The following is a 13,535-nucleotide window of genomic DNA, read 5'->3' on the forward strand; positions in this document are numbered from 1 at the left end:
AATAAAATGGTTTCTTGGGTAGGAACATCGTCTGTGACTGGGAAACGCGTCTTGGTCGTTCGTGCTCCGTCCACTCTTCATATATTTTCCCTTGGTGACTGTTTAAAGAGCAAATACTTTATATAGACAGAGAATTCATCACAAAAGCAGATTTTTTTTTTTTTTTGGAAAGGTAGTGAAGTTTCATTCATTCATTTATTTATGTATTTATTTTGTAGATTTTTAAAAAATTACCATATAATGCATTATTTGTTTCAGGGGTACAGGTCTGAGATTCATCAGTCTTATATAACACCCAGCACTCACCACAACACATACCGTCCCCAGGTCCATCCCCCGGTGACCCCATCCCCCCACCCCCCTCCCCTCCAGGAACCCTCAGTTTGTTTCCTAAGATTAAGAGTCTCTTATGGTTTGTCTCCCTCTCTGGTTTTGTCTTGTTTCATTTTTTCCTCTACAACAGCAGACTCTCGAAGTTGAATCAGGTTTTTCCAACGAAGTAGCCAGTGCCAGGGAGTCAATTAGACCTTTCTGGAAGCTCCAGGAACAGTCCAGGTCGGCTCTAGTTGGACACTGCAGTTTGGCAGGCCCAGGCCAGAGCGTCCCCAGCTTCCTCCTCTCGCGTCCTGCCCGCCGGTGCCTGGGCAGCAGTGGGGAACGGGCGGCAGACAGTCCCAGTGCCGTCCCGGCCGTGCCCTGGCTGCTGGCACTGCTTTGGGGGACACAGACGTGTCAGCTGTGTAACGGAGCAGGGGTCTTGTACCTTTGAATGGCTTGCTGTGCTGGTGACATATTTTGTTCTTCACACAGATTCCACAGAATAGAAGTGGCAGAATCGGGCAGAATGGCTAAGATGGAAACTTCAGGAAGAAGACTTAAGGTTGTTAGAATCCCCCTAAGCTGAAGAAGCTGCATCAGCATTCCCGGCCTCCATGAGGGGACTCCTAGATAATCACACGAACACTTCCCAGAGGGCTCGAAGGTAATGAGGCCCACCCTTCCCAACAGTATTGTTTTCTGTGCCACTTTCTGTGTCTTCCCCGGCTGTCCAGCTGTGTCGTGACTACAGTGAAAACCTGGTGTGTTTCAGACATGGTGGGCAGCGTGGCCCACACCTCCAGCTCCTGAGCGCTGTGGGCAGAGACTTTGTCTGCTTTGCAACCTGTTTCCACCCCCTCATACTGCAGACACCTGTGTGTCCACAAGGACACGTCATCAGCATGTAGTAAATCCTGCTAAATGACACAATGACCTGCTGAGCAAGTGGATACGAAGGTGACCGGCCTTGAATGTGGACCGTGCAGATCAGTGTAGTAATGATGCAAGAAATCACTGAGAACACTGTGAGAGAAGAACAGAAAGAAACGTTTTCTAGGAAACCCAGTAATGACCAGAAGAGATCTACCGCTTTTTTCACGTGCATTAGATAATCATGCAGAGCTGAGGTGGGTCCTTGAAGGAATATTCTCTGCTTCACCTCCTCTCGTCCTCTGATTTGAAATCATTCCCATCATTGAGGTCAAAGGTGTTTGGGGCACCTGAACTGTATAATTAATTTTCTCCTCCATTTTCTCTTTATTTATTAGTTATAAATGTAGTCTTTTGCTTACCTAAGAATGAGGCATAGGACTGCTATTTCAAGTCACTTATTTTTTTATTTACTATTTTTTTTAAAAGGTTTTATTTATTTGTTTGACGGAGAGAGAGAGACAGCCAGCGAGAGAGGGAACACAAGCAGGGGGAGTGGGAGAGGAAGAAGCAGGCTCCCAGCAGAGGAGCCCGACGTGGGACTCGATCCCAGGACTCCGGGATCACGCTCTGAGCCGAAGGCAGACGCTTAACGACTGTGTCACTCAGGTGCCCCAATTTATTTACTATTTTTTAACTTTTTTTTTTAAAGTAGTCTCCACACCCAGCATGAAGCCCAACGCAGGGCTTGAACTCAGGACCCTGAGATCACGACTTGAGCTGAGATCAAGAGCTAGATGCTTAACCAACTGAGCCACCCGGGCACCCCGTTTATTTACTATTTTTTAATTAGCATACCAGCATGCTGTAGTGTCTCTTTACCTTTCTTTTCCTTTTTTTTTTTTTCTTTTCTTCCTTTCTCTCTTTCTCTTTCTTTCTTTTGGACAGGGGGAGGGGCAGAGGGAGAGGGAGAGAGTCTCAAACAGGCTCCACACCCAGCGCAGAGCCGGATGTGGGGCTTAGTCTCACAACCCTGAGATGACCTGAGCTGAAACCAAGAGTCAGACGCCTAACTGACTGAGGCACCCAGGTGCCCCTAGTGTCTCTTACCTTTAAAGAAGTTCACCATTAATCCTCAGAGCTATTTCTTCTTTTCCACTGAAAAACTCTGAAAAAATTGTGTCCTCACCAATTAGCTCCACTTCCTAACTTTCCATTTGCTCTTCAGACTTCTGCACTCGTGGAGCAGGCAGGGCTGAAGCCACAGAGTTGCTCTCCCCAAGCTGACCAGCACCCTCCCGGTCACCTGGGCCGGGAGCGCCTCCGAGTCCTCGTCTGGCTGGCGCGCTCCTCACAAGACCCTCTGAGAGTCCTTCTCTCGTACATGAAAGAAGAGCCAGCTCAAATTGTAGTTAAACAAAGAAGTAAGTCTCTTGTGTTGTTTTTTAAGTGATTTGCTCCTCTCCACTTCTGCTCCCAGCAACAATCAGATACTGGCTTAGCCAAATTAATCCTCGAATTATATTTTCTATTGTTCATCTCCTTAGTCCTTTACTTGACTCGAAGAGTCCCTTGCCTGTATCTTTTCAACCTCGTATTGAATTTTTTTTTTTTAAAGATTTTTTATTTATTTATTAGAGATAGAGACAGCCAGCGAGAGAGGGAACACAGCAGGGGAGTGGGAGAGGAAGAAGCAGGCTCATAGCGGAGGAGCCTGACGTGGGGCTCGATCCCACAACGCCGGGATCACGCCCTGAGCCGAAGGCAGGCGCTTAACCGCTATGCCATCCAGGCACCCCTCGTATTGAATTTGTAATGTCAGCTGTCATGGTTTTTTGTTTCTAAGTGTCATTCACTGTTCTCAGAATATTCCTCTTTATTGCGATACATTCTTGTTTTATAGATGCAGTATTTCACCTTTTTTCCATTACAAGTAGTTTTTTTCTCCTCCTCTCTTGTCTGTTTTCTAAGAATTACCTCCTTGCTGTATATAAATGTGGGACGGTCTTTGCGGCCATTTAGTTTCTCCAGAGTGGGATCTTACAGACTCCTCTGGGAGGTGTGGATGGCCAGCCGCGGCCCATCGCAGAACCAGGCAGGAGAAAGCAGTCAGGGGCCTTGGGGGTTCGAAGGTAGATTGTAACTTAACCCTCCAGTGTTCACCATCCCCCCGTCCTCCTAGCGTACCCGTTCTTAGAGTCCAGATCTTCTCTGGTTTGTTTATTCCAGAGACTGAACCTCTAGTGTCTTGGAGGGGGAGAGGAGGGGCCGGGGAGGTGGGGGACCTGTTGTTTCCGTTGGGAGACTTCTCCCCACTCTGCTTTGCACCCTCACACCTCCTCCCCACTTGCAGGGAACACAGTACCGCCAGGTGCCAGGCCCCTCAGCACTTGGCAACTTGTCAGTACTCATGCAGACTGTCAGGTCAGCTCCCTCCACTGTTAAATCATTACTTCCCATGCATCTTGCAGAAACTGACATTTCTTGTCCATCATTTTCTCCCCTTGCTCTTTATTCCTTTACCGCCATGTTAGGGCTTTAGGAGGGAGTAGCAATAAAAGCATGTTTCAGCCAATTGTATTTAACTGAAAGTTCTTTGTTGGCGTTCTTTATATATTTGGATATTTTGATTCTTTAGGATTGCATTTCTGCAGAACGTCAGAAAATAGAAATTCTGCATTTTTTCAGTTGCACCCAACTCTCTCTACAAAAAGTAAGCATGAAGGTAAGGTTTTTTTCATTGTTAATATAAAATGTTGCCTATTATGTATTCATTTTGACATATAAATGAAATTATGTTCTATTAATTAAGGAAATACCTATGATCATTGCTGCCTTTCAGATTGTCCAGGAGCAATCTATTCTAATCTCAGATGTTCTTGTTTCTAAATTACTCAAATCTTTGTGGTTTTTTCCTGAGAAATTTTGGCATTATATTTTAGAAGAATAATAATAGCTAACATTTACATATGTGCCAGGCACTCTTCTATTTAATCCATGTAACAACCACATAAAGTAGACATTGTCTCCATTTTAGACTAACAAATGGAAGCACAGAGAAGTAATTTGTCCAAATTCACGCAGCTCTACCAGATGTCTCCAGTCCTTTGCTGTTAACCACTATGCCGTGCTACGCTGCAACATCTTTTTATTTAATGAACATTTTAAAGCTCTTCCCGCCTACGTCCTCAAAGGAAACTCACAATATTAAAACATCAGGAAGGAGAATTTCACACATACACAGACACAAAGATACACAGACACACACAGCAAATTAAAAGGAGCAAAGAACGGTATAGACCAGAAGTTTGAGATGAGTTTTTTCCACTGGAGCACTAAATTTGCTCTGATTTCCTGGCAACTAATGAAAAAAAGCGAAGTGTTAGATTATATGGTTCTCATTGTGTTGCAGAGCAAGCATGCAAATTATTTTGCAGGGTAAATTTTTGGCAACCGAATTCTAGAAGCAGTTTCTACAATTCTAATAAAAGAACTCTATATTAGCATTTTAAAAAAATCTATTATTTTGAAATGTAATACTCAGAAAAATAAACATAAATGTATAGCTCACTGAATTATTGTAAGGAGAGCCCCACCTAACCGCACCCCGTCAAGAAACAGAAGCTTCACCGCCCCAAAGAACACAAATGCGACCATTATCCTCCTTTTTATGGCAATCATCACTTTGCTTATTTTTCAAGTTTTATTACCAAATATCACTATAGTTTAGATTTGCTTGTTTTTTAACTTAATATGACTGGAATCACGTATTCTTTCCGGCCTCCTTTGCTCAACTTTGTCCGTGAGATTCGTCCACACTGAGTCTATGTAGCTGTATCCATTTTTATTGTTCTCCAGCGCTTTGCCGTATGCCGGTCCCGCATTTTAGGAATATACCAGTTTGTCCGTTCATCGTAGATGGACGTTTGGGTTATTCTGCTTGTTGCCTATGACGGAGATGCTGCTTTAAGCATTCGTGTGCGCGTCCCGCCCGCAGTGTGCGTATTTTAGCCGAGTGTCACAGGCTGAGCACAGATCCAACTTCTGTAGATGACGGCTAGCAAGCCTCCAATATGGTTGCGCGACTGGCACACCACTCCTAGTGCTGTCTGAAAGCTCTTTTCTAAATTCGTGAGAACACTGGAAACTGTCCGTCTTTCAAGTTGACCCATTCTTGAGGGTGCAGTGGTATCTTGTTGGTGTAGTGATCTCCTCACCGCTCATGAGGGAGACCGTCTTGTGTGCACATCAGCCGTTTGAACCTCTTCTAGGAGTTAACTGCCTACTCAGGTCTCATGCCCAGTTCTCTCCTGCATTGTCTTCTTTTCCTTGACTTCTCAATGATAGTTTTTATGAATTTAACTTCTACCTGTTTGATATTAGTATATAGAGATTCTGTTGATACTAAAATACTGAATGTTATCACGCAATTCTTACTAAAGCTCTCTTAATTCAATAGGTATTTTTGGATTTTCGACATACATAACTGTAATACTTGTCAAACAATGTCATTTTTTCTTTCTTTCCATCCTTCACCGTTTCTTTTTCCTGCCTAACTGTGATGTTGGTACCTCTGAAGCAATGGCGAAAGGAAGTGGTGACGGAATCCTTGTCTTCTTCACAGTCTCAAAGGAGGCTCCACTGTCTAGTAGGTAGGACACCTCCCTGCCGCTAGAAAAGAGAAATATCAGAGCAATTTTTATGGACTTTTCACTGCGTCAGGCTGAAAGTGACGCTTATTATTGCCTCTTCCATTTCATTGGTCAGAACCAGTTACGTAGCTCTTCTAACTGCAGGGGTGCTCGCAGATGTGGGGGGAACCGGTGAACTATCTTAGCAGGACTCTGATGGAGGGTAAGGTGGGACTGACTCAAGGAAGGGTGGGAAGTCCTCATGAGATGATACCTCAGTGGGAACCTGAAGGATGATGTATTCGTTTCCTAGGACTGCGGTAACAAAGGACCACAGACAGGGGGGCTTAACCAAAAGAAATTTTTGTCTCTGTCTTTGGATGCTAGAAGTCCAAAATCAGGGTATCAGCAGGGTTGGTTCCTTCTGAGTACCTTGAAGGATCTGTCCAGGCCTCCTTCCTCGGCTTGTAGATGGCCATCTTTATGTCTCCCCACGTTATCTTCCTTCTATGCACATTCGTATCTAAATTATCCCACTTATAAAGATACTAGTCAGTATATCTCCACATTCTGAGGGTTAGGACTTCAACATAAGAACTTTGAGGAGACAGGTAAGTTGGTCATACTAAAAAAAGAGAGGGAGAACAATTCTAGGAAGAGGACAGTTCGTGTAGGTCCTAAGATAAGAGATTATACACGTGGCTAGAGCTCAGTAAGCCATGGGGCTGGTAGGAAGGGTCAAATCACATCCAGCCTTGTAGGCAGACCATAAGAAGACTTGAGATTTCATTCTATGTGCAGTGGAAAGCAACCGGAGGATTTTGTGCAGGAGTGAGAGGTGATCTCACCACTTTGTGGGTGGAGAGTAAGTTGGAAAGAGACAAGAGTGGCAATGGAAGGATCAGTTAGGAGGCCAGTGCGGTAGTCTAGTTGAGAGATGAAGGTTGTCTGCTAAAGAGGTAAGGGTAGTAAGGGACAGAGAAAGCAATGGAAGGATGCCAGATATAAAGTGGAGCTAGGCTTCATAGGACTTGTTGGAGAATCGGATGTGGAGGACGAGAGTGAGAAAGGCAGCAAGGAGAACTTACAGGTTCCTAATTGCAGAACAGGACGAACTGTGGAAGATGGGCTAACTGGGTCCAAGGCGCCATTTTGGACGTTATGTTTGAGATATGCATGGGGCATCCAAATGAAGAGACCGTCAGGCAGTTGCACACATACAGAGCTAGTGTTGAGAAGAGTATAGGCCAAAGAAACCTAACTGGGAATCATCATAACACATGTCATTTAAACCCATGGAAAGGAGTGAGACTAACTAGGGAAAGAGTTATGAAGGAAGTCTAGAAATATTTAGAAATATGTATTTATTTCTGCATCTCACTCATCTATTAAAGCTGCAGTATAAATTCATCGTGCTTGTATCAAAGGCAGTGATGCATCGCTAGAGTTGGTGAGGTAATAATATGTCTAGGTGCTGCCTTCTGATGGTTCAACATAATGTAATACCAAAGCTTAGGTAACATCAGAAAAATTTATAGTTGGCATTAGAAAACCTTTTTCCAAGTGCTGGGTCGCAGTAAACTTATGGTTGCACTTTATGGTGGTGCTTGGAAGTGCTGACAGAAGAGGCAATAGTTAACATTGTTTCAAAAATTGTAGAACTGACCCATATACTTGCCCAGGTAGGCCACCCTATTTCTGAAAAGAGGTAGGTCACAAAGTGGCCTACAGGGAAGACCAAATAATTTAAGTAGATCCGAACTACTAGAACACTTGAACGTTTACTCAAAAATCCCACAGGTTTTGGTCTTTAAGCATGAACAAGATTATTTTGGCCTACAACATGTCTGGGATGTTGTTGCCAACTGGACTGCTTCCACCATAAAACCATAGTATGGCTTTCTCATAATAGAATTTTGAATAAGACTATGTCACAATATGCCCATGATGGCTACAGGTGGTTGTTTCTGCCTGCCTTCTTACTCTTCTCCCAAGTCACTTAATGGTGTTAATTTATTCTTCTAGCTTAAGTATATGTTCACACACTGTCCCCCCCACGCAAAATTAAAAAAATTCAGAGTAGGGCTTGTTATTCTCCATCTTTCGTAAGAGGTTTTAGGAGTAACTATATGATTGATTCCTGCCACACTCCGTTCTTTCCATTAAAAAAGGATTACTAACAGCGTAAGCTTTCTTGTAGTTTGCCAGTCTTTCATGATCGATCACATATGTACACAAAGTGTCTGTTGATGGAAGGTGCTCGGCGCCCTTGGGGATAACTCATCATTCGCGGTAGTAAACTACTCCGACAGAAATTGGCCAGTGCGTTTAATTGCTGTGAAGGCTTTTCTTCGAAATCCATATTCATAGACTTGCAATGACTTGATTAAGGCTTTATTTGTTAATTTAGATTAAGGCATTATTTAATATTATTTCAATATAAAGGGACTCCTGATCAGGGAGCCATAGCAAGACATTTACTGAGGGTTGAAAGAACTTGAACTGGCCAGTCTCTGAGATGTTGGAGCTCTAGAAGCATCTGAGTAGGAGTAAGTTGCTGAGGGGGCGCCTGGGTGGCTCAGTGTCCGACTCTTGATTTCAGCGCAGGTCATGATCTAGGGGTCCTGGGACAGAGCCCTGCGTTGAGCTCTGTGCTCAGTGGGAAGTCGGCTTGAGGATCCCTCTGCTCCCCCCCCAACTTGCGCGTGCCCTAATAAATAAAATTTGCTGAGGCTAAGAGTCCAGCTTCTGCAGCTTGGAGACATCACTGGAATGAGACAGGTTACTGTGCCGGCATATATTGTGTGGGGCTAGAGATGTTCCTGGGACTCCCGCTGCAGAAACTGCTGTGGGGAACAGGTTTCCCTCCACCTACACTCCCTGTTAGCCCAGTGACTAACCGTAATTACAGTCTGTGACTGACTTTATGTGAATTTACATCTTGCTGTCTTTGATACTTTTATACTTCTTGACAATTTTTATTGAGCTTCTCTAGCACCATTTCAACACGGGAGACTCGGGTCTAGATATAGCCTAGAATGAGCTCTTTTTAAGACAGTCTAAAATTAACGCTGAGCACCTGGACCTTAGAAGGTTAAGAGCGAAGCTGAGGTTGCCGTGGGGAATGATGGGGGCGTTAAACCAAGCTGCAAGTGTAGTAGCCGGCACTGCGGACAATTTAATAACATTTGTAGAATTGTCAAGGTTAAATCAGATTCTGTAATTCCTCTTACATCTTAACTTTCTTATTCCCCTACTTCCAGTTGAACACACAGGGAGGGTCATGTTTGCCCATGTGCTTTCCAAATTAACATTCAATGGATGGAGTTTAGATGGTGTAGACACAAGAGAAACATTTCAGGCAGACGTGTGCAGGTGGAAAGGCATGAGATGAGCTTGTAAAATGGAGACACTAGAGCTAAAGGCTTGGAAAAGAGACCATTCTGCTCACAGAAAGCCTTGTGCATCGGTGCACGTTTTCCCTAGCCCGTGTGGAGGCAGGAAGTCTAGGACTGTACGGACTGTACTGCAAAGCTGGCCACTGGAAGTCAGTGACAAGGACAAACGTGAGATCAGAAAGATGCTTAATGGCCTGGCTCCACAAAGTCATTCACAGCAACAGCCAAGAGTAGATGGAGGGAGGCAAGGAGGAGGGAAAGTAAGAGACGGCTGTGATTAGAGGACAGACCTGTATGAATTTGGGGAGAACGAATGGGTCATCACCCTGTTAAGAGTTAGGCAGTTGACTGCCAACTCCAGAGAAAGAGGAGAGCACACAGCTGGTAAGCAAGAGGATCTTGTCAATGGGCAAGATTCTTAGTGGAGCGATCTGGAGAAAATGCTAACAGTAAGGAACAAAGTTTCTGATGAGCAACGAAGTCTTAGGGTCTCTGTGGAAAGGGTATCAATGTAGTAACTTGGCAGACGGACAGAGTGCTTGGGAAACAAGATCAAACTTCACTATCAATAACTGTCAGAATGTGATGGAATGTTGGTATTTTTGCACCGAAGAATTTGAAAGCACTCCCGAACAGCTTCCTGTAGCAAAGAATTCATGAGGTTTTCATCCGGCTTATGGAATTCAGCAAGGTCAGGATGAATGGCAGTTGTAAAGGACTGAGCAATTCTATCAGGCCTAGATTTCCAAGAGATGTTTTTGGTTTTTACCTGATAGTAAAGACGGCCAGTCCAACAGAGAGGTTACGCAGGGAGGCTATCCTAAGCCAACCACACCCTGTGGTTGGGTGAGGGCAAAATAGGTACTAGTATTCTTCTGAAGTGCTGTGTTGAGAGTTGTATTAATGCAACTAAGTTTAATTTAGAGATGATACTCTGCCAGTTTGGCTAGATCTCCTCTCATTAAATCCATTCTCTGAATTCTCACGGAAAAGCCATCTAGTAACCAAAGCCTTCTGGCTAGTTTCAGATTTATTTGCAGAGGGAATACATGGAAGAAATTTTTCCCGAGGGAGAAATTCCTCACTTCTTAATACAGAATCCTGGAAGTAGCAAAGTGCCAAATCCCACTGTGTTCAGCCCATCATTTTATAAATGATGGTTCTGGGGAAGGAAGGAGGAAGGGAAGGAAGAAACATATTATTTACTACTACACTGTGAACCTTTTCACATAGGAACTACATAGCCCCAGTAGTAAAAAAATCAGAAACAAAACTTATCTAAGAGAGCAGAAGCAATTTGAACTGCACAGGGAGAGATGGAACTGGAGCCTTTCCTTGGGGACTGAGCAGCACCTGGGCCCTGCCCTGAAATGTGTGCCTCTTGTATGCTGGGGGCTGGATCAAGTCAGCATCGGGTAAGGGTATCTGCTGGGTTCCGGGTAAGCTAGTCCTCTGTTTAAGTGTAAAGCCAATAATCTCAAATTTAAATAGTCACAGATGGCTTGCTAAAATGAAAGGCATTTAAAGACCTTCCAAATTTTGGAAGTCAACATTGCCAAACTCTGTGGATAGCTATACAGACAACATGAATAAGGCTTTTATTAGCATAAATTCGGCAATCGTTAAAATACTTCATTATAAATAGTAGTCAGGAAGAGGCAGAAATACAGGGATAGACGGTCTCTGAAGCCTGTTCATAACATTACAGCAAATTCCCAACTTGCTGTGCTCCTTCTAGTTGAAATGAATAGACAGTATCTGCCACCAATGCTATTTTAAACAAAATGAAGTTAACTCAATAAATATCTTTTATTAAAGAAAAAAAGGAATATTGTTAAGCACCAAAACTGTATGTTGTTACATTGCATGTACAAGAAGAGAAGGTGATTGCAATACCTGTTGTACAAGTACTTAACTCCGAAGTCATGAGTGTAAAAAACATGAAAATACAAAGCAATACAATAATTACAACGCAGAAAAGGTGCACTAAAGAGCAAAAGGCAACAGTCAAAACAATTAATTATTGGAGATTTCAGAGTATTGCTATAAATGCCTGCTTAGTTTTTTCTTTGTACTTTTAATACTTTAGAGTATTAATGGAGCATATTTAAATATTGTAAATTTGTAAGAGTTGGCATTTACAATACACTGTGCACACTTCCGTTTAATGTACGGTGTTAAAGCCATCTTTCAAAGCCAAGCACAACGTGCTAGTGTTTTGCTTCTACCGTTATAATATTGCACAAAGCTAGTAAATGGTGAACTGGTTTGCCATTGTAATTTTCACTTAACCAGAAAGGTTAAAAAAACATGTCAGTTTCAGTAGCCCTAATGGGCTTTAATCATGCAAAATAATCTGTAGCCTTCAATTTTTCACAAACTATGTATTATGGTTTCACACTTGGCAAGACATACAGTACAAGAAACTCAATGAGACAGTGGGGATTCTGTCCAAGTCGAAGAAGTCAGAAGTCACTGTCTGGGTGGTATTGTCTATCCCTCTTGGTTCACAACTTAAGGGAAAATGCCATCTTGTGATCATGAAGACGTCTTAAAACCAATATAATTAGTACTGGGAAAAGCTAGAATACTTGTTACACTCTTGGATAGTTAACCATAGAACATGCAAGTTTAAGAAAAAAACAAACCCAAAACTTCCCTTGTTAAAATTCACCTCTGTAACCAACACCCATACCTCTGTGTACATCTAAAAAGCACTTTCCACGGTCTTTCCTCTCCAAACTCCCCCAAATTGAGCCACTCTTCGTTATAACTGACTTTTAAAAAAAACCAAAAAACTTTCCCTTAACTCTCAAAACAAATGACTGCTTTGAGATTCTGTGTGAAATAGCATTGATGAAATATTTATTTATTATATGTCAACCTCCGAGGTATTTTCTGTACATGCACCTTACAGTGGCGTAATGAAAGTGGGGAAGGGGGGAAACATTTATAAATTTGAATTCAATCACTTAAACTTTTCAGATACCAAGTTGTACATTTATACTTGTGGGCAAAACAGAACATTTTAGAATTAACATATCTTCCAAATAACCCAATAGGCAAACATGTCACACACACGCGCACACAGAGGACCCCGATTCCCTCTCACCCTTAAAAAAAAAACCCTCTGTTTACATACATGATAGTTTAGGCAGCAATATAAACTCGTAGGAAAAACTTTAAATTAGACTATAGGATAAAAAATACCATTGCTTCAATTTACAAAGCAATTAGGCAGAGATCCTTCTTTATGTGCTTTAATTAAAGAGCACTTTGCAGCAAAGTTCAGAAGTAACTACTGAATTGTTCAGCAGCACTAAAATAGATGCAACATGCTCCAACAGTAAGGTGCTTCTGCTCTCTAACCCCTTCCATCTGGAATACATCTTGCTGGTCAATCCTCTAACACTAAGCATAGCTTTTCTTGTATGCTAAGCTATAAATGCAAAATAAAATCTGTTTAAAATGCACATTTAACTTTATATTATCATTTAAATTCAGTGCAAGAATTAGGGAAAACTTAAGGTTTCTACTCTCATTATCAAATGGCTGCATGTCAACAATGCGTCTGCCATGGTTTTTAAATGTTTTACAGCTGTTCAAAATGATTTCTTACAAATAACCTGGTAATAATGCAGACGAAATCTGAACTCCCTGATAAGGCCTTTAAGGGACCAACCCAGGCTGGTATCTGATATTACGTGCATACTGATTAAATTATAAAGGTTAAAAAAAAAACAAAACACACACCCCCAAACCTTGTATGTAGTGAAAGAAAAAACTTTCCTTAGGCTAAGACTAAACTGACTTAAGCACTGACTTAAATTTATACACAAACTCGATGCAATTAAAAAATGGAATCTTAAGGAACGTATAAAATTAAATTGTGTTAACTGTACACTGGTCCCATTCCAAACAGAGGTTGCTGCCCATTCATTTTTGTTCCGCTGATAGGAGTTTTAATTCTTAGTGCCTGCTATGGCCTAAGTATGCCTCAGAATTTAACACATTTTATGGCAAAGTGGTCATGCCATATGTTACCAAAAATTGTTACACAGTTCAGCTTTGTAGAAACAAGGATTTTTGCCCCCTCAATTTACACAGTAAATCAAAATGCTGAAAACTCTCTACGGTTTCATGCAATGAGGAGAACCCCACAGTCCCAATGTGGAAAAAACTACACCTGATCAACACTGACGGCTGCATCTAAATTTGTTAAAAAATACATGTTACGAGATCTTTCAGTTCCACAATGAACAACTAGGGAATGATTGTTTTTATGCTGCTCACAAACTCAAAACCTATAAAACATACA

General features: G+C 42.2%; 1 long non-coding RNA gene across 2 annotated transcripts; it reads left to right on the forward strand.

The window, feature by feature from the left end:
* The first annotated feature begins 377 nt into the window (after nucleotides 1–377).
* Nucleotides 378–12,963, forward strand: LOC148110063 (uncharacterized). Of its 2 annotated transcripts, XR_015724460.1 has the most exons (3): nucleotides 378–1,445; nucleotides 1,678–2,612; nucleotides 3,827–12,963. It is a non-coding gene; the product is annotated as an uncharacterized LOC148110063 (long non-coding RNA). The 2 variants fall into 2 exon arrangements; XR_015724459.1 differs by having other exon boundaries at nucleotides 378–2,612.
* Nucleotides 12,964–13,535: the final 572 nt, after the last annotated feature.

This window comes from Ursus americanus, chromosome 5 (assembly GCF_024610735.1).
Source record: "Ursus americanus isolate L20-20 chromosome 5, mUrsAme1.1.p, whole genome shotgun sequence".
NCBI classification, from domain to species: Eukaryota; Metazoa; Chordata; class Mammalia; order Carnivora; family Ursidae; genus Ursus; species Ursus americanus.